Raw genomic sequence first — 6,423 nt, forward strand, 5'->3', positions numbered from 1 at the left:
TCTCCCCCCCTCCCATCCCAACTCCAACCCCGTTCCCGCCCAGTTCGGGGAGGGAGGTGAATTTCTTCCTTTCTGGACTCCACCGCCTCTTCTCGGAGCATCCCCCTCATCCCTCCCGAGGAGAGAGGACTGGCTGCTTGCACGCCCCCCTACCCCTCTCCCCCATCCCCCCAAAATCTCCAGTCACCCACCTCACTTCACCCTGAACCGGCCATCTCCGCCCTAAAGCACCTGTAGAGCCTGAGATGATTTTCCGGGCCTTTGGGCACGGAGGCAGGGGGATGAACGGGGAGACCCCTGACCCCGGTGTGAAGTCCGTCGTGCCTACAGAGGAGCGCGAGGAGTTCCATCGCGCAAGGCAAGGCGGGGCGACCTCTGGAGCGGGAAGGCGCGGCAGCGTCGCTCGGGCCGGTCACCTGAAGGCCCCGTCGGTCCCGTAGGAAGACTCGGGGGTCAACTGTTGTGGACCCCAGAATTCCCGCTGTCCCATCCGCTGGGCCCCACCCACCCCCTCCCCATTCCCCTCTACCTCTCCCATCCTCAGATCCTCCGGCCGATGACAGTCAGCAGGACTACCGCTAGCCCGGGGCGGGTCGACCGACTGGTTCTCGCCCAGCTGCCCCCTATCCCGGGGAGCCGGGGGCTAGAATCATAGCCGGCTGGACTGCGGGCTATTTCAGGGCCACTGGCGGCGATGGCACGGTCCACTGACTCCCCGGAATTCCGACCCACCTAGATCCACAGGGCGAGGGGGGCTGGCGGAGCGGAAAGGGAGGCGTAGCGGGGAGTGTAGAGGGGTGACTCCATCCGCAATCCCAAAAGGTGGGCTCCAAGGAAGGGGGTCCCGAACCTTGCCTGAGCCTGGGTGAAGAATAGGACTGGTGGGGGGTCTGCACCCTCTCCCACCCGGTTAAATCCCTCTCTCTACTTCTGGCCAGCAAGGGTGTCCTAGAGAAGCAGCTTGGCCTAGTGGAAAGAGCCTGGCCCTGGGAGTCAGGGGACATGGGTTCCAAATCCAAAATCCACCATTTGCCTGCTGTGTGACCTTGGGCCAGATATTTAACTTCTCTTTGCCTCAGTTTCCTTATTTGTAAAATGGGGATTCAATACCTATACTCCCTCCTACTTAGACTGTGACCCCTCCATGCGGGCCCCGGACTGAGTCTGACCCGATGATGCTGAATAGTAAGCACTTAATCGTATTTATTGAGCGCTTACTGCTACTATTACTAATGATAGTTGTGGTATTCGTGAAGTGCTTACTATGTGCCTACTAAGCTCTGGGGTGACTAAAAGCAAATCGGGTTGGGCACCCTCCCTGTTCCACTGGGGGCTCATAGTCTTAATCCCCATTTTCCAGATGAGGTAACTGAGGCACAGAGAAGTAAAGTGACTTGCCCAAGGCCACCCAGCAGACAAGTGGCAGAGCTGGGATTAGAATTTATGACCTTCTTACTCCCAAGCCAATGCTCCGTCCACTCTGACATGCTGCTTCTCTACCGTGTATAGAATACTGTACTAAGCGCTTTGGAAATACAGCAGAGTTGGTAGAAACGTTCCCCGCTTAAGAAATATTATTATTATTATCATCTTAGGCCCAGGAGCTGCAAAAGCTAAATTTGGGGTATACGTGAAGGCTAATTCAACTCCTCTGGCTGTACCCCTGTTTCCTAGGGAACCCTTGGCTTCAAGCCACTCTTTCTAGGGATCATTTCCCCAGCTTTCCTTCTCGCCTCAGTGGCTTTTCCCAGTTCGCTTTTGCACCCTTCACACCTATCTGGGTGATTTTGCTGCAGGGGCATGGAGGACGGCCCCCTTCCTCAGGTCACTGATGGGAAGTTCTCAAAGTCAGGAGGGTATTCCCGGGGGGTCAGGGATAAACCATCAGATCTGGAGTCAGGCAGAGAGCAGATGGTTGGGGGCAGGGAGGGTCAGGAGCCAAGGGACGGTGGGGTAGAATCGGCCTCTTGGAAGACCATGGAGACAGAGTCCAGTCAGGAGACCCGGAGCAGGAATAGGGAGCTGGCCCTGGGTAGCAGCTGGAGAGTTTAAGACACCGTCCTTGCAGAAATGCAAGAGACCAGCCTCGAGGGAACTGAGAAGAGACTAATAGTAAAACTGATCAACCTGTGATATTGAGAGCTTTCTATATAAGTGCTTGGGATTGTACAACAGTTGATAGACATGCTAGCTGCCCTTGAGAAGCTTCATTTCTATTAATTAATAGATTTAATACATTTATATTAATGTCTCTCTCCCCCTCCAGGCTGCAAGCTCGCTGTGGACAGGGAATGTGTCTGTTTACTGTTATAGTGTGCTCTCCCAAGTGCTCAGTATAGTTCTATGCACACAGTAAGTGCTCAATAAATACTATTGACTGATTGATCGCCTGACTTTACTCTGCTGAGACTGGGGTGGATACAGGATTTCAGATCAGACCCAGTCCCCGTTCTTCGTGGGGCTCGAGGGCAGGGAAAACAGAGCTCTTATCCTCATTTTACAGAAGAGACCACTGAGGGATGGTCTGTGCTGGGTCAATCGGGGAGAGTCGGGGTGGAGAGGGTGTGAGGCAGGGATGTTGGGTGGTCTCTGCTGGGTCACAGAGGGATGCATCCCACACGGAACGCAAAGCCTGAAATCCATCTGAAGTGTACTGAACCCATGCCCGAGAAACCTGAGGGAGAAAGTCGCCTCTCCAGGGGCTCCAACAGCTGACCGGTGGCCTAAACTAGGGCACGCTGAGCCTGGTTGATGCTGAAACCCTGTGGATCTCTCTTTTTTCCATCCATGAGTGGTGAGCAGCTATCCAAGGCCAACAGGGAAGCGAACTGGCATAATGGGACTGATAGTGCCCAGGACTAGACTAGATCCGGGTTCTAGTTCCAGCCCTACCCCTTGGCCTGCTGTGTGTGAAGGCATTGAACTGCTCTGAGCCTTGGATTCTTCTTCTGTGAAATGGGGACGAGGTCCCTGCTCTTTGTAAGCTCAAGGTGGGCAGGGAATGTGTCTGTTATAATAATAATAATAATGTTGGTATTTGTTAAATGCTTACTTGGTGCAGAGCACTGTTCTAACCACTGGGGAAGATACAGAGTAATCAGATTGCCCCACGTGAGGCTCACGGTCTTAATCCCCATTTTACAGATGAGGGAACTGAGGCACAGAGAAGTGAAGTGACATGCCCACAGTCACACAGCTGACAAGTATGATTTGGGATTCGAACCCACGACCTCTGACTCCCAAGCCCGGACTCTTTCCACTGAACCACGCTGCTTCTCTATGTTATGTTATGTTGCACTCTCCCAAGCACTCGGTACAGTGTTCTGCACACAGTAACCCCTTAATAGATACCACTGATTGATTGATTAGACTGTGCGCCCCATTTAGGACAGGCCCTGTGTCCAATTTGATTATCTTGTATCTGCCGAGTGCTCAACACAGGACTTGACACCTAGTAAATGCTAAATAAATCCGGTGGTGATGATAATGTGAAGCAGCATGGCCAAGTGGAAGGACCACAGGCTTGGGAATCAGAAGACCTGGGTTCTAATCCCAGCTATGCCACCTGTCTGCTGTTTGTCCTTGGGCAAGTCATTTAACTTCTCTATGCTTCGGTTTCCTCACCTATAAAATGGGGTTCGATCCTTCTCTACTTAGACTGTGAGTCCCGTGTGGGGCAGGGCCTGTGTCCAACCTGATTATCTTGAATCTACTCCATTGCTGAGGACAGTGCTTGGCACACAGTAAGCACCTGTGGGCAGGGAATGTGTCTTTTTATTGTTATATTGTACTCTTCAAGTGCTCAATACAATGCTCTGCACCCAGTAAATGCTCAATAAATCTGATTGAATGAATGAAAATGTACAATAATAATAATTAATAATAGCAGGGCCCACAGGCTGGGACGTGGCAGGGGAGGCAAGCGAATCATGGGCACAGGGGGTCATCCAGTTTTCATCTTCCCCCAACATTCTCCGTCCCGGCCCAGCTCTGCTGGCGATGCCCTGTTCTCCGGCATGGTCGGGCAGTGGGAGGAGTGGCCCATCTTGGAGGCGTGACTGATTCCAAGTTCGCTACTTGCCGTCCCCCTCAGTCCTGTCCCCACCGCTATCGGAGCCAGGATCTGCCATCTGAGGGCCCAGCCCAGATCGGGTTCAGCTGACCGCCCCCCAAGGGGTTTTTCCACCCCTAGGTCCCCAGAGCCATGACGCCAGTGGCATCGGGCTTTTTTCCGCTTGTTGCTGGCTGGGTTTCCCGCTGCTGGGGTGGCAGGGTCCGGGCCACCGGCCGAGTCAGCAGGGGAGAAGACGGCGGGACGGTCCGACGCGCTCCGTGTCTGTGGCCGGGGGGGCAAGGTGCCGGGAGGAAAGGGTCAGGCGAGTGGTGTCCCCCTGAGGGCCTTGGTGGCCAATGGGGTGGCCACTTGTGGCATCTATACCGTGGCGAAGATCCACCGTCCAGCCGGTCATCCCCATGTCCGATTCGGACACGCGCCGGTAGCCTTATATCTGCCATCTTGATTGTCAGTGCCAACCTCCTGTTGCCAAATTCTGTGGCTCAGAAGTGGTGTCTATGTTGGGCTGGGGTGCAATTACTCTGGACTGGAGTATGTGGGGTTGATGTCTGTCTCCCCGCCCAGATTGCGAGCTCACCGTGGGCAGGGAATGTCACTGTTTACTGTTGTGTCGTACTTTCCCGAGCACTTAGTTCAGTGCTCTGCACACAGTAAGTGCTCAAGAGGAGGTGGGTCGGGGGGTTTCCCCGGTGACACACTCAGCAACCCTACAGCTTCCCCCAACTCCCAGAAAGCACCTTCTCATGTGTGGCCTCATGCTGATGCCTGAAATGATGTGAGGTGTGTTAGAGGTTTGGCAGAGGGGTGTCCCTAGTGCCCTGAGTGGTCACCCTGGGCTAGCCGCAGGCCATCGCCCCGGGGGAAGCACATTCTGCCCGCGTGGCCAGAGGGCCCAAGAGTTAGAGACGAGAAGACCTAGAGCTCTCGGGACGGGGGCTTCGAGCAGACACCTTGGAGTTTAGGCGGGGGGCCTCGGCCCAGCTGCCGCTGCGGTGTCCATGACCCGTTCTGAGCTAATCACACCTTTAACCAGGAGCCGTAGAGAGAGGTGCCGTCCCCTCCCCCCACTTCCTGTGAGGCCCATCACTGCTCTTAGGAAGGTCCCTCCTCATCCCTTCCCCTTCTCCCGTTCACCCCCGCAACGCCTCGAGCCTGTCCTCCTTCCTTGGCCTCCTGGGGATCGGGTGTCCAGGAGGTGGAGGCGGCGTTTGGATGAAGGGGAGACATGGCCGGCTTAGTGGGAAGAGTGTGACCCTTGCTTCCAGGCCGCCTTCACCATTCGACCGCTGCGTTACCTTGGGCAAAGCACTTACCCTCTCTGGGCCTGTTTCTCCCTCTTTAAAACAGGGTTAGAGCCCTGCTTTTCCTCCCTCACAGTCCGGGAGACTCGTCTGAGGCAGCGACTGCATCTGATCTGATTATTCTGTACTCAGCTCAGTGCTTAGAACATAGCAACATAACACAGAGAAGCAGCGTGGCTCAGCGAAAAGAGCACCGGCTTGATAGTCAGAGGTCGTGGGTTCTAATCCCGCCTCCACCACTCATCAGCTGTGTGACTTTGGGCAAGTCACTTAACTTCTCTGTGCCTCAATTACCTCATCTGGAAAATGGGGATTAAGACTGTGAGCTCCACGTGGGGCAACCTGATTACCTTGTATCTACCCATTGTTTAGAACAGTGCTTGGCACATAGGTAAGCGCTTAACAAATACCAAACGTATTATTAGCAATCTCCGGGTAAGTCCCTTTACTTCTCTGTGTCTCAGTTTCCTCCTCTGTAAAATGGGGATTAAGACTGTGAACCCCACGTGGGACAAGCTGATCACCTTGTATCCCTCCTACTGCTTAGAACAGTGCTTTGCACATAGTAAGCGCTTAATAAATACCATTATTATTATTATTAATAATGAATACAATTATTATTATTATTATTAACGCTATGACTATTAGCCTCCTGCTCTTCCCCTTGGACGTCTCGATGTTCAAGTCTCAACACCAGGGGACAGTGTAGGATTGCGACCTTGCACGTGTTCAGTGGTGTTTTGGGGCCTGGTGCTTATTAGAGCCACGGAGTTTGGTTGGTTTTTTTTAAGTACTATTTGTTAAGACCTTACTATGTGCCAGGCACTGTACTTAACACTAGAAGCTGCGTCGTCTATAATAATACTACTAATAATTATGGTATTTGTTGAGCGCTTACCTTGTGCCAGGCACCGTACTAAGTGTTGGTCGTGTGGGGATGTCTAGGGCATAGAGCATGGGCCTGTGTAAGTGCTCAATAAATATGATTGAATGAATGAAAATGTACAATAATAATAATCATAATAAATAATAGCAGGCCCCACAGGC

This window comes from Ornithorhynchus anatinus, chromosome 16 (assembly GCF_004115215.2).
Source record: "Ornithorhynchus anatinus isolate Pmale09 chromosome 16, mOrnAna1.pri.v4, whole genome shotgun sequence".
NCBI classification, from domain to species: Eukaryota; Metazoa; Chordata; class Mammalia; order Monotremata; family Ornithorhynchidae; genus Ornithorhynchus; species Ornithorhynchus anatinus.